Source organism: Bombina bombina, chromosome 3 (genome assembly GCF_027579735.1).
Source record: "Bombina bombina isolate aBomBom1 chromosome 3, aBomBom1.pri, whole genome shotgun sequence".
Lineage (NCBI taxonomy): Eukaryota > Metazoa > Chordata > Amphibia > Anura > Bombinatoridae > Bombina > Bombina bombina.
In genome coordinates, this window is record NC_069501.1 from 209,245,904 (window position 1) to 209,267,838 (window position 21,935).

The 21,935-nt window shown below is 40.1% G+C and overlaps 1 protein-coding gene across 6 annotated transcripts in view; it reads left to right on the plus strand.

Moving 5' to 3' along the window:
• Positions 1-3,059: 3,059 nt before the first annotated feature.
• The window catches only part of NCOR1 (nuclear receptor corepressor 1), a 1,077,134-nt gene continuing 1,058,258 nt past the window's right edge, over positions 3,060-21,935 (plus strand). For 5 of the 6 annotated variants that reach the window (XM_053706112.1, XM_053706115.1, XM_053706116.1 and 2 more), the window contains exon 1: positions 3,060-3,553. The gene's annotated coding sequence lies outside the window, so the exon portion shown is untranslated. Of the gene's footprint in view, positions 3,554-14,146; positions 14,240-21,935 lie in introns of all 6 variants that reach the window. The other variant, XM_053706113.1, reaches the window with a different exon arrangement.

Genomic DNA, 21,935 nt, shown 5'->3' on the forward strand with positions numbered 1-21,935 from the left:
GGCTTAGGACAAAACCAGGACCTCCTTTTTCCTCCAGATTTGGTTCAAAAATTGTACTGTGTCTTTGTTATTGCAAGTGTAATCCTATGCTGCAGTGATTTTACCTTCTCCTGCCTCTGCTCGAGTATTAAAACAACTCACTTGATGCACAGACACCGCATGGAGGGCTTGGTTCACCTTTACCAAACAGCTCACAGTTGATTGATTTGCCCAGAGACTGGAGATTTTGGTATATTTTTCAAGCTTGTCCCCTTTCGTTCTTAGACATGCCTTTTTTGAAGTTAAAGTTTACTATATGGTGTTAAACAATTTAACAGACATCTGTTTAACCTTTTAAAGCCGCTATGCCGTTCTATTCCATCATAATTAGGCTGGGCTTTAAAGCCGTTATGACGGAATAGAACGTCATAGCTAACGGCTGTCCTGAAGCCTTCTGTGTTGTAGGGACGCCCCCCAGATGCGATCCAATAATTGAAATCTCGCGATCGTATGCACGATCGCGTGGTTTCAATTTGTCTACATCGGAACAGTTGTTCCGATGTAGGCACTTTAACCCTGACACGAAAGGGTTAAATATATCTTTATTTTGACATGCGTTTCCTCTGTCTATGTATTAGCTACACAGCTGCACTCTGTATTAGGAGAGATTCCACTGAGTTTATAAAGCTGTAAATAAAGTATATGTTTTTGGTGCAGCCTGTGTCACACTTTGGCTTTTGTTATAAATCTGCATTAGCCCTTCCTTTTTATGGTATATTATTATATGCATACATATATATATACAGTTCAAAAAGAGAATACCGGCCCCCTCCAAATCTGTTAAAACACTTCTTGTTTATTTAGTCACAAAAAAAAGAACAAAGGTTACAAAAGTCAGAGCACGCCTGACATGTTTCGGCTTAGTAGCCTTAATCATAGACTATATATATATATATATATATATATATATATACACACATATACATATGTAACACAAAAATGAGAATTAGAGCACCTATGCCAGGGTTGGTATCAATTTTTGTGCCCAAAACACCACTGGGCAAGGCTAAAAACAATTGCATGTCATGGAGGGGGATCTACCCTGTATATATCCATAGTGAAATCAGTGGCCCAATAGTTATTAACCCTTTGAAAATATATGTTACTTATTCAAAAATGAGAATTACAGCACCTATGCCAGGGTTGGCATCAATTTCTGTGCCCAAAACACCATTGGGCCAGGCTAAAAACAATTGCATGTCGTGGAGGGGGATCTAGCCTGTATATGTTCATAGTGAAATCGGTGGCCCAGTGGTTATTAACCCTTTGAAGATACCTGTTACTTATTCAAAAATGAGAATTACAGCACCTATGCAGGGTTGGCGTCAATTTCTGTGACCAAAGCACCATTGGGCCAGACTAAAAACAATCGCATGTCATGGAGGGGGATCTACCCTACATATAATAACAGTAAAGTCAGTGGCCCAATGGTTATTACCCCTTTGAAAATATCAGTTACTTATTAAAAAAATGAGAATTACAGCACCTATGCCAGGGTTGGCATCAATTTCTGTGCTCAAAACACCATTGGGCCAGGCTAAAAACAATTGCATGTCATGGAGGGGGATCTAGCCTGTATATGTTCATAGTGAAATCAGTGGCCCAATGGTTATTAACCCTTTGAAAATATATGTTACTTATTCAAAAATGAGAATTAGGGCACCTATGCCGGGGTTGGCATCAATTTCTGTGCCCAAAACACCATTGGGCCAGGCTAAAAACAATTGCATGTCATGGAGGGGGGTCTACCCTGTATATATTCATAGTGAAATCAGTGGCCCAATGGTTATTAAAACTTTGAAAATATCTGTTACTTATTAAAAAATGAGAATGAGGGCACCTATGCCAGGGTTGGCATCAATTTCTGAGCCAAAAACACCATTGGGCCAGGCTAAAAACAATTGCATGTCATGGATGGGGATCTAGCCTGTGTATATTTATAGTGAAATCAGTGGCCCAATTGTCATTCACCATTTGAAAATATCAGTTACTTATTCAAAATAGTAATATTTGTATTGGTGCCAACGTATGCCCTTTTTTCAAGTTTGTATATCCAATTGTTGTATAAAGGGATTCTATCTCTGTGTAACTACATTATATGAATAATAATATTTAAATAAAGCCTATATTTTTATTTTAAAGTAAATTTAAAGGAGTCTGACAACAAAAAAATGGAATAAGAAACCAACTTCCATGAATAAGAAACAGAATTTCACAAATAAGAAACAGCTTGAGCTGTGTGTTTTTTTTGTCTGTCCCTTTAAGACTGTGTGACCATGTGCTATCCTGACCTTTAAGGCTATGTGAACATTATTTCCTCAGCAGTTTGTACAGTTGTTAGTGAGAGAGCTGCTTTAAGTGTCTGTGCACAGTAAACAGTTACAAATGTATAAAAACCTGTAGGCTGAGGGTTTGATACAAGGTATCCGTGTAGGTGAGCAAAGCTAGCTGGCTGGCTGTGGAAAGTCTATGGGGAGAACAGGGACTTTACACCCCAAAATATGACTCCCCTTTTTGTTCCTGGAGACACAAACATTGCAGCATTGTTGGTAGCCCTCATCTGAACCTCCACACCAACTTGTGAAGGAAAATAATAAGATATGGCTGAGAAAATAATTTAGAACGATAAACTAAGATTTTACCGCTTATATAATATGTTCAAGCTGGGTAAAATCTTAGTTTAGCACCCCACGCCAATTTTTGTAGGAAAATAATGAGATATGGCTGAGAAAATTACTTAGAACGCTAAAATAAGATTTTACCTATATAAGCATTCTGAACCATGCACATTCGCTCTTTATTAATACAATAAAGAAGCGCACTGTCCGTGAACAATCACTCTAGAGCAGTTTGACGAACCCTCACCCTGCAGTAAAGAAACAATCGACATCGGTGTACAATGAAGCAGCGCGCTTTGAGGACGTGAGGTAAAACTTGCCCAGCCCCCTCCCCTCAGGTCGCAGAGTTTAGCTGTAGCCGTGCGGCGCGGCCCCGTCAGGTCCTGGTTGGAGTATAGAGCACTAAGCGTGAAGCCGGCTGCCCCGCCCCTTTTGTCCGTCACATCGCTGTGACCGATAAACAAGGATTAGGCCTTGATTCCAACCATTTTCTCTTGGCTTTAACGTGATCTATTTTATTTTACTGTAATTCTTCCTACTGTGATCTTGGAAGAACCGAGCACCACTGTAAGCCGTCTGGAAAAAGAGGAGAGTAATTGTGATCCGGCGGCGCTGCCGCACATCCCGCCTGGGTCAGCCAGGGACGTGACAACCCGTAGGTTATGAGCGGCTGATAAGCTGGAAACTGTTTTCCGTTGGTGTAAGGGACAGAATACGTGACTAGGGACACTGAGGCAGGGGGCGATCAAAATGGCGACCAGGCTACGGATTCTGTCAGGCTAAACCACTGCTGGATAGCCAGGTTACATATACGGGTATCGCTGCTCGGAGATAACGACAGGGCACATCCAGGAAATACACAGCTATAACGGAAACTATCGTCTCTAGAATACACGGTGAGTGTGGAGACTTCAACTAGAAGGGAAGTGACAGAGGCCCGTGTTCTATAAAGGAAGCAGGTCTTTCCTATGGGGGTGAACTACTGACATATTGACCTATATTAACTACATTTAGAGCTGCTATCTGGCTGTCGGTATAGGTACATTTTCTTTTTAGTGTAGTGGGGATAAAATACACTTAATTGTGACCAGTCTCAATAAAACATAAAAATTAGGTGACTTGTGTTAAATTCGAACTATGGAGATTTCCTGATTTTATTATCTGTTTATGTTCGTAAAGAGTGACGTCTCTAACCCAAAATCCCCGAAAAAGAATGCACTACACTTAAAAACCCCCATATGGGACCCACCACAATTGTTTTGTGAGCTGTGTGAAAGTTAAAGGGATATGAACCCTTTTTTTCCTTTCATGATTCAGATAGAGCATGCACTTTTCTAATTTACTCCTATTATCAAATTTTCTTCGTACTCTTGGGTAGCCACCAATCAGCAAGCACTACTTAGGTACTGAACCAAAAATGGTCTGGCTCCTAAGCTTACATTCCTATTTTCCAAATAAAGATACAAAGAGGATGAAGAAAAATTGATAATAGGAGTGAAAAAGAGCATGCAAATGTAAGCAATTTTCTATCTGAGTCATGAAAGAAAACATTCTGGTTTCATATTCATTGAAATGGGGTGCAGGTCACTTTTTTATTTCTTTGGATTAAGCTGGTTGCTGTATAAGTCAGTGGTTAACTGAGATAGTATTGCTCTAGAAGAGACCTAATAGATTGTGAATCCCTGGTCTGCCTGTTGCCCATTGCCATGCTACATATGTGGGATGAGATGACTTCACCAACATTAGGTATATTCTTTTCTTTCTCATCTTTACTTTCTTTCTGTTCTTTCTTTTCTTTTCTTTCCCAGTCATATATTGTAATTTTTGAAAGATACTGGAAAACAGCGCACTTGCAGCATGGAATCACAGACCTGCCAAGTCTTTACCAGTAATTCCAAACAACATCAATTCCAGCCTCCATTTTTTTTTTTTCAAACAAACTTTGTTGTCTCATAGTTGGGTCCATAGGAAAAAAATATGTTTCAGGGCTGCAATAGGCCCTTAGTCATGCCTATTGCAGCCCTGAAACCAAACTTTTTCCTATGGACACAACTATGAGATAAAGGTCATTTAAAAAAAATGTAGGCTCAAATTGATGCTGTTTAAAATACCAGTCATACAAAGCATCACTCGTTGCTGCCGATTGCAGAAGAAGGCGGTTGCTTGCGGAATTCTGCTCCTTTTTGGATACAGATTTCTTCTTGTGAAAGTACAACACGAAGATCTGTGCAAATCCAGATCTTAATGTGTTGCACTTTCACAAGAAGAAATCCGTCTCTGAAAAGGGGCAAATGCCATGATCGACTACCTTATTCTGCATTTGGCTGATAATGAACTAGCGTATTATGGGGACATAAAACCCCACAATTTAGTTTCCAGTTTACTTCTATTATCACATTTGCTTAGTTATCTTGTTAAAGATATCTAGTTAGATAGCGTGCACAAGTCTGGAGCACTGCATGACAGTAAATAGTGCTGCCATCTAAGGTTCTTGCTAATGTATTACATTGTTGCAAAACTGCTGCCATATAGTACTGCAGGCACATGCACAATCCTGAAGTTACCTTCCTATTTTTCAACAAAGGATACCAGGAGAATGAACAACATTTTGTTAATAGAAATAAATTGGAAAGTTGTTTGATCCCCCCCCCCCCCAGACAGCTGCCAGTACCCAAGATGGTGGCAAATAGGTAGAGGGGGAGGGTTAGAGATCTGTTTGGGGGGGATCAGGGAGGTTGGGAGCTAAGGGGGATCTAACACTGCATTTTTATATATATATATATATATATATATATATATATATATATATATATATATATATATATATATATATAATCAAAAACGGAGGTATGCGCTTAATGAGCTTGAGGGATAATCAAAGTAGAATGAGCCCAGGCAGGTGGTTAAATAAAAACCAAGATTTATTGAAGCATACATTAAAAATAGAAATAAGGACCAAGTACAAAAAGTCCTAATAAAAAGCCAGCAGTGACTCAGAACAGTCAGGTTAGTGAACTGATCCTCCTGCAGACATGTTTCGTGCGCATGCGCACTTGTTCACTGCTTACCTGAGGATCAGTTCAGGTACCTCTTAAAGGCAAAAGTTAACATACAATTAGCATTTACTAAACCTGATTGGCTACCTAAAGACACATGACATAATAGTAGTATATCCTGTCTGACACTTTCAATTCAATGCATTCTGCTTGCCTAACAGCTGTAAATAATTATAAACAAATAATGTATTACACTGATCCATAATTACAAATGACAAATGTTATAATCTAATTTAATACTGCAAATTAATCTCCAAACAGAGATAATGAGGCATAGAAGCTGTTTATTGGGACTATTTTAAAAAAAAAAAAATAAAATATACAGACTTTCTGCCAGTACTTAAGATAGCGGTGACAATTGTGAGGTGGGGGGAGCTGTTTGAGGGGGGGGGGGGGTCAGGGGGTGGGATCTGTCAGGTGGGAGGCTGATCTCTACACTAAAGCTAAAATTAACCATACAAGCTCCCTAATTAACACCATTCACTGCTGGGCATTATACAAGTGTGGTGCGCAGCGGCTTTTAGCAGCCTTCTAATTACCAAAAAGTAATGCCAAAGCCATAAATGTCTGCTATTTTTCAACAAAAGGGATCACATAGAAGCATTTACAACCGTTTGTGCCATAATTGAACAAACTGTTTGTAAATAATTTCTGTGAGAAACCTAAAGTTTGTGAAAATGTGAACGATTTCTTTTATTTGATCACATTTGGCGTTGAAATGGTGGAATGAAATATACCAAAATGGGCCTAGATCAATACTTTGGGTTGTCTACTAAAAAAAAATATATATATATATAATGTGAAGGGTTATTCAGGAATACCTGACAGATATCCGTGTTACAATGTAACTATCGCTAATTTTGGGAAAAAAAGAAAATGGTTTGGAAATAGCAAAGTGCTACTTATTGCCCTTTAACTTGCAAAGAACATGTAAACATTGGGTATTTCTAAACTCAGGACAAAATTTAGAAACTATTTAGCATGGGTGTTTTTTGGTGGTTGTAGATGTGTAACAGATTTTGGGGGTCAAAGTTAGAAAAAGTGTGTTTTTTTTCCATTTATTTCATCATATTTTATAAAAATTTTAAAGTAAATTATAAGATATGAAAATAATGGTATCTTTAGAAAGTCCATTTAATGGTGAGAAAAACGGTATTTGTGTGGGTACAGTAAATGAGTAATAGGAAAATTACAGCTAAACACAAACACAGCAGAAATGTAAAAATAGCCCTGGTCCTTAAGGGTAAGAAAATTGAAAATGGTCTGGTCACTAAGGGGGTTAAAGGGATACTAAAGGGATCTCCCATCCCCTCAAAAGCTCACGATCACCCAAAACCCAAATATCCAAAAATGCAGCTCTTTTGCCCCTGTTAATGAGGATGAAGTTTCTGCCCTTATACTGTCCTCCCACCTCACTACCTGTCCCCTCGACCCCATCCCCTCACAGCTACTCCCCTCCCACTCTTCTACCCTCACCCCCATACTCACACACATTTTCAACCTCTCCCTCAGCACTGGTATATTTCCCTCATCTCTAAAACATGCACTGGTCACACCTATCCTCAAAAAACCTTCCCTTGATCCAACCTCCCCTTCCAATTACCGCCCTGTTTCCCTACTCCCTCTTGCCTCAAAGCTCCTCGAAAAGCTAGTTTACGCACCTCTATCCCATTTCCTTACACTAAACTCTCTTCTTGACCCACTGCAATCTGGATTTCGTTCCCATCAGAGACAGCAATTGTCAAGGTTACCAATGCCCTACTTACAGCAAAATCCAAAGGCCACTTCTCTCTGCTTATCCTCCTTGACCTGTCTGCAGCCTTTAACACTGTTGACCACCCTCTTCTGCTCCAAACCCTCCAATCCTTCGGCATCTGTGACACAGCTCTCTCGTGGTTCTCTTCCTATCTGACTAACCGTACATTTAGTGTAGCCTTCTCCGGAGCATCCTCTGCCCCGTTACCACTTTCTGTTGGGGTACCTCAAGGCTCTGTCCTTGGTCCCCTTCTCTTCTCAATCTACACGTCGTCACTAGGTTCCTTAATAAAGTCCCATGGGTTTCAATACCATTTGTATGCCGATGACAGCCAAATCTACCTCTCTGCACCAGACCTAATTCCTTCCTTACTAACCCGTGTCACTAACTGTCTTTCTAACATTTCATCTTGGATGTCCTCTCACTACCTTAAGCTAAATCTCTCCAAAACTGAACTCCTTATTTTCCCCCCTTCTTCCAATGTCTCCACCCCCAAAATTTCTATAACTGTTGATAATTCCATCATTACCCCTACCCCGCTTGCCCGATGTCTTGGGGTCATACTTGACTCAGATCTTTCCTTCACTCCTCACATCCAGTCCTTGGCTAAAGCCTGCCGCTTCCACCTTAAAAACATTGCTAAAATTAGACATTTCCTTACACAAGATACAACCAAGATTTTAATCACTCTCTCATCCTTCCCGCCATCCTTCCCGCCTCGACTACTGCAATTCCGTCCTCTCTGGTCTGCCTAGCTGCCGCATAGCTCCTTTACAATCCATTATGAATGCCTCTGCCAGGCTCATCTTCCTTACTCGTCGCTCTTCATCTGCTGCACCTCTCTGCCAATCCCTTCAATGGCTTCCTCTTGCCTCTAGGATTAAACATAAAATCCTCACACTGACATATAAAGCTCTCAACTGCACTGCTCCCCCCTACATCTCAGAACTTGTCTCTAGATACTCTCCCTCCCGTCCCCTTCGATCAACTCAGGATCTCCTCCTCTCCTCCTCTCTTGTTACTTCCTCACGTTTACAGGACTTCTCCAGACTGGCCCCCATCTTGTGGAATTCCCTGCCTGGCTCCATAAGACTCTCCCCTAGTTTTAACAGCTTCAAGCACTCCCTAAAAACTCTACTATTCAGGAATGCATACAACCAACACTAACCTTTCCTAACGCCATTGCTTTCCCCTTGAACCCCTTAGATTGTAAGCCTATGGGCCCAGCTGTTTACAGATCGCTTCATAAGAGCCGACTACAACAGTGAAACTCTCGGCAGGGCCCTCTACCCACTTGACCCCTACAAAAGCTATCCTGTACACCGACTATGTTTACAGCGCTGCAGAATCTGTTGGCGCTCTACAAATACCTGATAATAATAATAATACTAAACCAAAATTTGTTATTTCATGATTCAGATAGAACATGCAACTTTCTCCTATTATCAATTTTTCTTTGTTCTCTTGCTATCTTTATTTAAATAGCATGAACGTAATGCTTAGAAGCCAGCCCATTTTAGGTCAGCACCCTGGATAGCGATTGCTTATTGGTGGCTACATTTAGCCAACCAATAAGCAAGCATAACCCAGGTTCTGAGCCAAAAATGGGCCGGCTCCTAAGCTTTATATTCCTGCTTTTTAAATAAAGATAGCAAGAGAACGAAGAACATTTGATAATAGGAGTAAATTAGAATGTTGCTTAAAATTGCATGCTCTTTCTGAATCATTAAAGAAAAACCTTTTGGGTTTAGTATCCCTTTAAGTCTTCACTGACTCAATACACACCACTGCCACAGGCATGGTGTTTGAATTCTTATCCTCTAGTCACACCTGGCATATGTGTATATGCAGTTGAAACAGTAATTATGTTTACTAGAAACATTTGTACTAATGGAAGTATACTGCAAAACTGCTATTTAAAATGCACCTATGCACATTTCAATGTTTAACATTCTGTCCCTTCAATTTTACAACTTACTCTTTGCTATAAAGGTCTACATCAGGGATGGGGAACCTTGGCCCTCCAGATGTTTCAGAACTACATTTCCCATGATGCTCAACCATACTTCAGAGTGCCTAAGCATCATGGATAATGTAGTTCTGAAACATCAGGAGTGCCAAGGTTCCCCATCCATGGTCTACATCATGTTATATACCATGGTGTTGCATCATTCTCTGGAAAACATGGAATTTGATGTAGGCTACGGCTTAGCAAAGGGTATCATCTGGTTACTGACACTTTTTTAAGTAGTTTTTTTTAATAAGTACAATACATGCTTGGAAGTGGGTTTAAAAATAAAAGCACTTACTGCAGTTATAACACATATGAAGCAGTTAAAGTATTTCACATTTAGGAATGAGCTACAGCATTGGATTTCCAGTCTCATATACTGTACTTGAGACAGAGATGTTTGTATATATCTAACATAGCATAATTAAAAAAAATTAGCACCCAGAAGTTAAATTCCAATGGATTTTAATGGGCGTCACAAAATGTAAGCTTGGCAACTACATCTTGGGTTCCAGACACGCGTGGTTGTTTTTTTTTTGTTTTTTTTTTGTTTTTTTTTTTTTTCTCCCTCTCTGTGCCTTGGCTTACGCTATATATGCGAACGCAGCACTGATAGCAGCCGTGTAAACTTAGTTTCAGTCCCTGCTGGTTGCAAACAGCAACTGACTGGTCGGAGGGTAGTGTCAATTGCTTATTTAAATGAGGGGATTTTTTTTTTTTTAATTTTTTTATTAAAGGGGCATGAAACCCCACATTTTTCTTTTGTGATTCAGATACAGCATACAATTTTAAACAACTTTCCAATTTACTTTGGTTATCAATTTTACTTCATTCTCTTGGTATCCGTTATTGAAGGAGCAGCAATGCACTAATAGGAGCTAGCTGAGCTCATATGTAAGCCAATGACAAGATGCATATATGTGCGGCCATCAATCAGCAGCTGGCTCCCTGAACCTACCTAGGTATTCTTTTCAACCAAGGATACCAAGTGAACAAAGCAAATTGGATAATAAAAGTAAAGTTGTTTAAAATTGTATGCTCTGATTCATGAAAGAAAAAAATTGGGGTTCATGTCTCTTTAAATGATTGTCACATAAATTGAATTTACTTGTCTGCTAGATGACTTGACATGCTGTAAAATGGACCAAAGGGATGCCTTTCTTTCAGATAAGTCATTGGTAGCTGTCAGTTGGATAGATATATATATTAATCCTAGCCCTGACATTACCCAAGCGGCTGTAGGTAAAGCCCAGTGTAACATGATAAATCTTCTCAGAGTGCATTGAGTCACCACATCAAACATGTATACAATGCACTGTGATTCACACAGCATCACTATGTTTTTTTGCCTCTGCCTGGGGGGTTCACTTTGGGTGCATGCCAGAGGATTGGCGGGGCGCCTTCCTTAAACCCCCATACAGAGGTAAATAAATAGTTTAGATGTGGGAATTACATTACATCGGGCTTTACCCACAGCCGCTTGGGTAATGTCATGGTTTACCATACCTGGATTTCTGACTTTACCCGTAAAATATATCTATCTCTCATCATTTTCTCCCACAATTCATAGAGGGCCATTATATATCTTAAATAAATGGGCACTAAACTTAAAGGGACAGTAAAAGCTGGAAACCATTTTACATAATTCTGCACTATGTGGGTGCATACATTTGTACTTTGAAATTTTGCAAAGCTATGTATCATAAGTATAGTCGTATGTTTTTTATAAACAATTTCAAAGTATAAATTTATGCGCCTTAAAGTGGTGTTCATTTATTCGTTCACAGCACTGCCAATCACGCTTTTTTATGAAGCTTGCTACCATGCTGGGTGAAGCTGTTGTTAAGTCTATGGTGCTTTTTAAAAACAAAACTGCAGCTCTAAAGGGAATGGCTATAAATGAATAACACTTAAAGTGAATGTCAATTTTCCTGTTAACGAATCCTCCAAATGCTTTCTTTTATACATATTAGTTAAACTACCACTTTATTTTCTTTGAAAAATAAACGAATAATTATATATTTTTCTTTCAAATTTGATTCAGTTACGTACCCAAACTCCTCCCAGTCATTACTCCCTTCTTCTCCCTGGTGTGACGTATAGAGCGGTCCCACCCGCTCTGTACGTGTACTTCAAGCACGCTCCCGTGTACACCTTCAATTGCGCATGCGTTTGTTAGCAATACACATCACCGCCAATATACATAAAAATGTTAAAATGCAATACATTTTAGGGGCCACTAAAGTGAGCATAGCAAGAGGCTGTTAGAAGCCATATCCTCTCACAACTGCCACTGTGATATCTTCTCCGAACTAGGTATAAGTATGGTAAGTGCACATGCGCGAAGTGTGAACGCGCGTCTAAACATAGATGAAGATAGGTTTTAACGCATGCGTATTTAGATTCTGTGACGTTTTGAAATCGAGATTGAATCCCCCGTGGTTGAATCTATGATTGGTTAAAAGAGTGCATCTAAACCTGTCACTCAAATAGCGAAGATGGCGGGTGGAGGAAGCATAGTGCGATATAACTGATAAAAAGCTAATTTTTGGCGTAAATATAGCAGTCATTGAAAAATGATGAATTAAACTTCAACTTATTTTTTATGCACATTAGTGTGGCGTTCTCGGGGGATGGTGACTTTACATTCACTTTAAGTGGATAAATGTATACTTTGAAATAGTTTTTAAAAGGTACGGCTATCCTTATGATACATAATTCTGCTCATAGTGCAGAATTATGTAAATAGTCTACATTTACTGTTCCTTTGAAATAAAATGAAATCATAAGAAGGAATGCACTTGTTATAGAATGCTGCTGCGGCAGAGGAGTAGGAAGTGAGATACTCTTTGACTTGTGTATGAGGTATGCCTTCTGATTGGCTATTTTGCCCAGCTCATCACTTTGAAGAATTAAAAAATTGTGGATCTATGAGCATATTAAGTGCACTGGTTACTAAGCTTTTAGTATGAGACAGATGGGATCCGCACTGACACACTATCCAATAGTCTGGAATATTCTTGATACATTCAATATGGTGCTACACCTAGTAGGACCACCCTTGACGTCCAGTAAACAGTATAGCGTACAAGAATAAGGAGGCACACGGTTTTCAAAGGCTAAACCTTTATTGTCGAGCAACGTTTCGGGGCACCTGCTCCTTTCTCAAGCTAGTTTGTAAATTAACCCCTTAATGACAGGACCATTTTTCAATTTTCTTACATTTCTGCAGTGTTTGTGTTTAGCTGTAATTTTCCTCTTACTCATTTACTGTACCCACACATATTATATACCGTTTTTCTCGCCATTAAATGGACTTTCTAAAGATACCATTATTTTCATCATATCTTAAAAAAAAATATAAAATATGAGGAAAAAATGAAAAAAACACACTTTTTCTAACTTTGACCCCCAAAATCTGTTACACATCTACAACCACCAAAAAACGCCCATGCTAAATAGTTTCTAAATTTTGTCCCGAGTTTAGAAATGCCCAATGTTTACATGTTCTTTGCTTTTTTTGCAAGTTATAGGGCAAAAAATACAAGTAGCACTGCTATTTCCAAACCACTTTTTTTCAAAATTAGCGCTAGTTACATTGGAACACCGATATCTGTCAGGAATCCCTGAATATCCCTTGACATGTATATATTTTTATTTAGAGTACATCCCAAAGTACTGATCTAGGCCCATTTTGGTATATTTCATGCCACCATTTCACCGCCAAATGCGATCAAATAAAAAAATTATTCACTTTTTCACAAATTGTTTCACATATTTTAGGTTTCTCGCTGAATTTATTTACAAAGAACTTGTGCAATTATGGCATAAATGGTTGTAAATACTTCTCTGGGATCCCCTTTGGTCAGAAATAGCACACATTATATGGCTTTGGCGTTGCTTTTTGGTAATTAGAAGGCCGCTAAATGCCGCTGCACACCACACGTGTATTATGCCCAGCAGTGAAGGGGTTAATTAGGGAGCTTGTAGGGAGCTCTCTCTAACCCTCCCCCTCTACCTATTTGCCGCCATCTTGGGTACTGGCAGCTCTCTGCCAGTACCCAATTTGCCCCCAAAAATTGTTCTTTTTTATATTAAACATTTGTTTTCTGTAGTGTAGCTGGCCCCCCTCAATCTACATCCCTCCCTCTCCCAGATCCCTTACTAAACAACCAAGATCCCCCCCCCCTTCAACTGCATCTGTCTTTTTCCCAGTATAGGGATGGGAGATCACTCCCCCCTTAATGACATTGTTACATTGGGCCCAACCAAAGCATGGGAATGTGCCCTGCTTAGGGGTCCCGAAAATCGTTGGGCACCACTATTTGGTTTGGTAGATGTCACACGGACCAACTGTCTACCTATTGTGTTGCCTCTTCTATATGAGGCTTAAATTCTTTAATCTCTGGACAGGCCTCTTGTAATACATACCAATGTTTTTTTAATGATATTAAATACTCTCTTTCTTACTCATAGTGTTATATGAGCTGACAAAATTCAATCTTGTGTTGCTGGGTGTATTTTTTTTCTGACTGGGCGACTTTTTAGAGAGTTCTCTATTTCATCAAGTTCCTGAGCATTATAGCCCCTACTAACAAATTTTCTCTTCATGTTATTGGCTCTGAACTGTCTGATCAGAGGGTCTGACACTTCTTTCTACTCTCAGCAACTGTAATTTTGGCACACTTTGAAAGACTTGTGGGGGATGGAAGCTGCTCCTATGTAGAAGGGTGTTCCTATCAGTTGACTTCACAAAAAGGTCAGTAGCTAATCTGCCATCTTTCTTATAGACCATTGTTTCAAAAAATTCCACTTTCTGCATATCCATTTTGCTACTAAATTTTAAAATAGGGACTGCATTTTCAGTGCTGTCTAAATTCAGTAAGTGTCTCAGGGAGGCCCGCAACACCATGAACAGATCATCTATGTAGCGGAACCAACCCCAACACTATTGGGAATATAGTGGATCTGTATACACGTGTCTTTCCTCAATGGCATCCATCACCAAACAGGCATAGGATGGGGCCTCATTGGACCCCATCGCTTTGCCTGTTTTTTTGCATGAAGAATTGATTCTCAAACAAAAATAAATTATTAGTTAACACCAAGGTTAACAATTGGATCAGCCATTCCTGTTGTACCCCATTGTACATATTGCTCTTAGATAAAGCCTCTCCCATGCAGCCAATTCCCACGTTGTGCGGAATGACCGTGTAAAGGGAGGTCACATCCCAAGTTGCCAGAATGACATCATCCATGTCATTGACATTGTAAATTTTTGTAAAACAACTATTGACTTTTTAGATTTAACTATAACAATATCCAACAATAAGATAGTGACTAATACTTTTAGGAAACCTACGACTATAAGCAAAATTGTTCTTTACTGTATATTGCATGATTTACACAGAAGTAAATATACCACATAGCTTGTATTACAATTGATGTAATTCCTAATTGTAAAATACTTTTTTATCATCAATCAATGTTAAAACATTACCAAAAAATAGCATGTGTACAAGATTTGCACCTCCTACTTCCACATCTGAAAAAAGCCTTGTTTAGGTGTTAGCCAATTAGCTCACTAATTAATTCTTATGAGCTGTTTGCAACTGTCTCTATACGTACATCATTGACTTTATATTTTAGTATTATTACTGGCAAGCCAGTAAACAGGTCTTAAAAGCTCATTGAACAGATAAGTTTTTAGAGAATATTCAAATGATTTTTTTCTTAAATTAATTTTGTAAAGTAGTCGCTAATTAACCAGACCCATCATGCTTTTAGTTGGCTTATGGCCCAAAATATCGGAAAATCCATGTGGCGTAGTAGTGAATAAGACTAGTTTGTTTGAATGAGACTGGTTGTTTGAAAAATCCTTATTGATCAGTAGTTAAGGTGATGAGTGTAAAGGTGACAGTGATTTTTTTATTCAATGATGGAGGATCAGAAAAAGTGGTAGGAAGCTCAATACTAAAAGGGAACACATTTGGATGATTATGAGCTGGAAGCTTTAAAGGGACAGTAAACACAATATTTCTGTTGTGGTCTATACTCTATAGAATATTGGTTCCCAAATTTTTTCCGCCTACTGCCTGGTTGGTTTCTTAAGCTCAGCATCAGCGCCCCCTTGATTACCCAGTAAAAATATGTAATATTTATTCCAATATTCCACAAATGTTTTAGCGTCATTAATTATTAAACCCTTCGCTGCTTGGAATTTCATAGAAACTTGCCAAAGTACCAGATAATGTTTCCATTTAAATAGAAACGGAGCCTTTTTTTTTTTACCTATGAAAACCCAAGTATTTGATCTAGGACAATTTTGGTATATTTGATGTCACTATTTAGCTGCCAAATCCGATCATATAGAAAGGGGAAAAAAAATCTTTCACAAAATTCTCACTAAAATGATTTGCACACAGCTACTTCAGTCATAAGACAAATGGCTGTAAAAGCTTCTCTAGGGGGTCCCCATTGTTCATAGACGGCAGACATGCATGACTTTGCCACTAATGCAGCTGCGCCGCACACTTCTGAAATACCCGGCGGCAGTCAATGGGGTTATTCCGCTTGTAAGGTTACGTTTTGCTGTAGTGTAAAGATTACTCCATCACCTGAAACCCCTGATCCCACCCAAACCACTCTCTTCCCTCCTCTCCACTCACTGGTCACCACCTTCTTAGCTACTGACAGACGGTCTGCTTTTTTAAATCTGTAGTGTAGAATTACCTCCTGTCAATCATAAGCATAATTACTATTCATTTGTATTATTTATGCTTATATTACATCTGTTCATTTCTCAAAATGCATGAATAAACTAGGCTTTTCCCCAGATTTCTACTAGCCTTCGCAATGTAATTTTTTTTTTTTTACATCAGAATGCTACTATAGATTACTTATATCTGGTCCCCCCCACCAGAGATAATCAACCAGAAAGTGAGGGGAAATGTAAAAAAAAAATGCACTTTCTTGTCCCCTTAACAAGTTAGAAACTTTTTTTTTTTTTTTATCATACTATACTTACCTAGGTACCCTCCTAAAAAATGTTTTAAGACCGAGACTAGAACCTTTTCCATTATAAATTGACCCTAAAAGTGGGACTTTCAGTAATCTGCATCATTAAATTAGGCCTTAAGTTCTAAGTCTAAGGGGTCGATTTATCAAGCTGCCGTAATTCAGCATTGCACACGAGCGCTGTTTTGAGCTTGCGTGCAATCTGGCCCCCTGCCAAATTTAAATTTGCACCTAAGAGGTGGCGAAAGGTTAGGGAAGCAGCAGTCTGACCGCTACTTGTTAAATACGGATTGCAGGTTCTCTTGCCAGAACTCGCAGTCGTAGGGGGGCGAAGCCTGCCAAAGGCTTTTATAAATCGACTCCTAAGTAACAAGAATGTGTGCAAAATGTTTATGTACATTGGAATGTGCTCTAAGATAATTTTTTTTTTTTTTTTTTTTTTTTTTGCCCCCTGCAAGGAGCTAGGACCACCCTGAGCTGACATATTGTTTGTCATCATCTGTATATCCAAAGAGGGCACAATAATTCATGATTTATTTCAACAAAGGTTACAGTGGTAGTTATAATTTGGTTTTAAGTAGAGTAATTTATTTCTAAATTGGAATGAAATACATTTGATTTCTTTTACAAGATATGACGAGTCCACGGATTTCATCCATAGCAGGAAGTGGCAAAGAGCACCACAGCAGAGCTGTATATATAGCTCCTCCCTCCCCCTCCAATCATTCTCTTTGCCTGTGTTAGTGATATGAAGAGGTAAAGTGAGGTATTAGTTTAGATTCTTCAATCAAGAAGTTTTTTTATTTTAAAATGGTGCCAGTGAGTACTATTTTTCTCAGGGAGAAATCATCATTCACTTAATCCCTAAGAGGAGTGGAGACATTTTATTTTTCTGCCCTGATTTTGATGATCTTGGCAAACGTTACCTAAGATTCATTCTGGTTCCCACAGAGCAGCTGAAGGTAGTGTAAGAAAAATCTTCAGTGTGGAGAACGATGTCATGCTACAAGCAGCATTGAGGTATGTTCAGTCTTTTGTTTCTGGGGAGACTTGATACATCAGAACAGGCTGACATTATTCCCTAACTGGGGAGGGGTAATCAGTATGCACTGCAAGAAAGAATGGTGTACCTGTAATTCCCTTTATTGTACTTTATTTAATAGTGTGCTGTTTTCACTTTAAATTGTCTGTGTGGGCTGACGCTGGGAGATGCGGTGTTAACTTAGTTATTTTGAGGTTTTATCTGGCTGACAGGGGACTTTATTCTCTGAGATGCGCTTTATTAGAGGGGCACATGGCTTTTGTATATGGAGACCGATATGTTAGTTATCTACCCATGCGGCTCTTGGAACCGCTAAGAGTTACGCCCACGGTGGGCGGGGCCTATTTTCACGCGCTCAGCCGCGCAGTGTATTTCTCCAACATTGGTGTGTCCGGTCCACGGTGTCATCCATTACTTGTGGGATATTCTCCTCCCCCACAGGGAAAAGCAAGGAGAGCACACAGCAAGAGCTGTCCATATAGTCCCTCCCAGGCTCCGCCCCCCCAGTCATTCTCCTTGCCGCTCTGAACAAGTAGCATCTCCTCGGGGATGGTGAGGAGTTTGTGGTGTTTAGTTGTAGTTTTTTTTATTCTTCTATCAAGAGTTTATTTTAAAATAGTGCTGGTATGTACTATTTACTCTGAAACAGAAAGAGATGAAGATTTCTGTTTGTGAGAGGATTATGATTTTAGCAGCAGTTACTAAAATCGTTTGCTGTTTCCACACAGGACTGTTGAGATGAGATAACTTCAGTTGGGGGAAACAGTTAGCAGGCTCTTCTGCTCAAGGTATGACTAGCCATATTTCTAACAAGACTGTGTAATGCTGGAAGGCTGTCATTTTCCCCTCATGGGGATCAGTAAGCCATTTTCTTAGTCTCAAACAGAATAAAGGGCTTATTATGGGCTATAAACTGGTAGACACTTTTAGGGGCTAAATCGATTGCTTTATTTAAGTATTATATGCAGTTTGAAGTTGTATTTCACACTTTTATAACATTGGGGAACGTTTTTAGCACCAGGCACTTGTTAAGACACCTTCCCAGTCAGGAAGGGCCTTTCTCTGTAGTAGGCAGAGCCTCATTTTCGCGCCATTACTGTGCAGTTAATTTTGAGTTCAGTACATGCAGCTGCATGTGTGAGGGTCTGGAATCCACTAAAAACGTTCCTAGAAGGCTTCATTTGGTATCATATACCCCCTGGGATTGGTGAAGTTGCAGCAAAGGCTGTGGCTGGGACTGTAAGGGGGTTAAAATTAAAAACGGCTCCGGTTTCCACATTTTAAGGGTTAACAGCTTGAAAATTGGGGTGCAATACTTTGAATGTATTAAGACACTGTGGTGAAAATTTGGTAAAGATTGGATAATTCCTTCATAGTTTTTCACATATTCAGTAATAAAGTGTGCCCTGTTTAACATTTAAAGAGACAGTAACGGTTTTGTTTTAAAACGGTTTTTGTGCTTTATTAACCAGTTTAAGCCTGTTTAACATGTCTGTACCTTCAGATAGATCATGTTCTATATGTATGGTAGCCAATGTGGTTCCCCCTTCAAATATGTGTGATAATTGTGCCATAGCGTCCAAACAAAGTAAGGACAGTACTGCCACAGATAATAAAGTTGCCCAAGATGATTCATCAGATGAAGGGAGTAGACATAGTTCTACATCATCTCCTTCTGTGTCTATACCAGTTATGCCCGCGCAGGCGACCCCTAGTACTTCTAGCGCTCCAATGCTTGTTACTATGCAGTAATTGACGGCAGTAATGGATAACTCCATAGCTAATATTTTATCCAAAATGCCAGCATTTCAGAGAAAGCGCGATTGCTCTGTTTTAAACACTGTAGAGCAGGAGGGCGCTGATGATAATTTTTCTGTCATACCCTCACACCAATCTGAAGTGGCAGTGAGGGAGGGTTTGTCAGATGGGGAAATTTCTGATACAGGAAGAATTTCTCAGCAGGCAGAACCTGATGTTGTGACATTTAAATTTAAATTAGAGCATCTCCGCGCATTACTTAAGGAGGTGCTATCTACTCTGGATGATTGTGACAATCTGGTCAACCCAGAAAAATTGTGCAATATGGACAGTTCCTTGAGGTCCCGGTGCACCCTGATGCTTTTCCGATACCTAAACGGGTGGCGGACATAGTGAATAAGGAGTGGGAGAAGCCAGGCATACCTTTTTGTCCCTCCTCCTATATTTAAGAAATTGTTCCCTATGGTCGACCCCAGGAAGGACACATGGCAAACAGTCCCTAAGGTCGAGGGGGAGTTTTCTACTCTAGCCAAGCGCACGACCATTCCCATTGAGGACAATTGTGCTTTCAAAGATCCTATGGATAAAAAATTGGAGGGTTTGCTTAAAAAGATTTTTGTACAGCAAGGTTACCTCCTTCAACCTATTTCGTGCATTATTCCTGTCACTACAGCGGCGAGGAACTGGAAAAGTCGCTCAGTAGGGAGACTCCGTATGAGGAAGTCATGGACAGAATTTACGCACTTAAGTTAGCTAATTCCTTTATTTTAGACGCCGCTTTGCAGTTAGCGAGGTTAGCGGCAAAAAATTCAGGGTTTACAATTGTGGCGCGCAGAGCGCTCTGGCTAAAGTCTTGGTCGGCGGATGTATCTTCCAAGACAAAATTGCTTATTACCCCTTTCAAAGGTAAGACCCCTTTTGGGCCAGAATTGAAAGAGATTATTTCAGTCATCACTGGGGGAAAGGGCCATGCCCTCCCACAAGATAAACCTTTCAAGGCTAAGAATAAGTCCAATTTTCGTTCCTTTCGCAATTTCAGGAATGGACCGGCTTCCAACTCGGCAGCCTCTAGACAAGAGGGTAACGCTTCCCAGACTAAACCAGCTTGGAAATCAATGCAAGGCTGGAACAAGGGTAAACAGGCCAAGAAACCTGCTGCTGCTACCAAGACAGCATTAGGAGGTAGCCCCCGATCCGGAACCGGATCTAGTAGGGGGCAGACTCTATCTCTTTGCTCAGGCTTGGGCAAGAGATGTTCAGGATCCCTGGGCACTAGAAATAGTCTCTCAGGGTTATCTTCTAGAATTCAAGGAACTACCCCCAAGGGGAAGGTTCCACATGTCTCACTTATCTTCAAACCAAGTAAAGAGACAGGCATTCTTGCATTGTGTAGAAGACCTGTTAAAGATGGGAGTGATACTCCCAGTTCCAACTGTGGAACAAGGTCAGGGGTTTTACTCAAATCTGTTTGTAGTTCCCAAAAAAAGAGGGAACTTTCAGACCAATTCTGGATTTAAAAATTCTAAACAAATTTCTCAGAGTGCCATCGTTCAAAATGGAAACTATTCGAACGATTTTACCTATAATCCAGGATGGTCAATTTATGACTACCGTGGATCTAAAGGATGCGTATCTGCATATTCCTATCCACAAAGATCATCATCAGTTCCTAAGGTTCGCCTTTCTGGACAAACATTACCTATTGTGGCTCTCCCATTCGGACTAGCCACTGCTCCAAGGATTTTCACAAAGGTGCTCGGGTCCCTTCTAGCGGTTCTAAGACCCAGGGGCATTGCAGTGGCACCTTACTTGGACGACATCCTAATTCAAGCGTCGTCTCTTTCAAAGACAAAGGCTCACACAGACATTGTTCTAGCCTTTCTCAGATCTCACGGGTGGTAGGTGAACATAGAAAAAAGTTCCCTGTCTCCGTCAACAAGAGTCCCTTTCTTGGGAACAATAATAGATTCTTTAGAAATGAAGATTTTCCTGACAGATGTCAGAGAGTCAAAGCTTCTAAATGCTTGTCAAGTTCTTCACTCTGTTCTACCGCCTTCCTTAGCTCAGTGCATGGAAGTAGTAGGGTTGATGGTTGCAGCAATGGACATAGTTCCTTTTGCGCGAATTCATCTAAGACCATTACAACTGTGCATGCTCAAACAGTGGAATGGGGACTATACAGACTTATCTCCAGTGATTCAAGTAGATCAGAAGACCAGAGACTCACTCTGTTGGTGGCTGACTCAGGATCACCTGTCCCAGGGAATGAGCTTCCGCAGACCAGAGTGGGTCATTGTCACGACCGACGCCAGTCTATTAGGCTGGGGCGCGGTCTAGGATTCCCTGAAAGCTAAGGGTCTATGGTCTCGGGAAGAGTCTCTTCTCCCGATAAACATCCTGGAACTGAGAGCGATATTCAATGCTCTTCGGGCTTGGCCTCAACTAGCGAAGGCCAGATTCATAAGATTCCAATCAGACAACATGACGACTGTTGCTTACTTCAACCATCAGGGGGGAACAAGGAGTTCCCTGGCGATGAGAGAGGTGACCAAGATCATCAAATGGGCGGAGGATCACTCCTACCACCTGTCTGCGATCCACATCCCAGGAGTGGAAAACTGGGAGGCGGATTATCTGA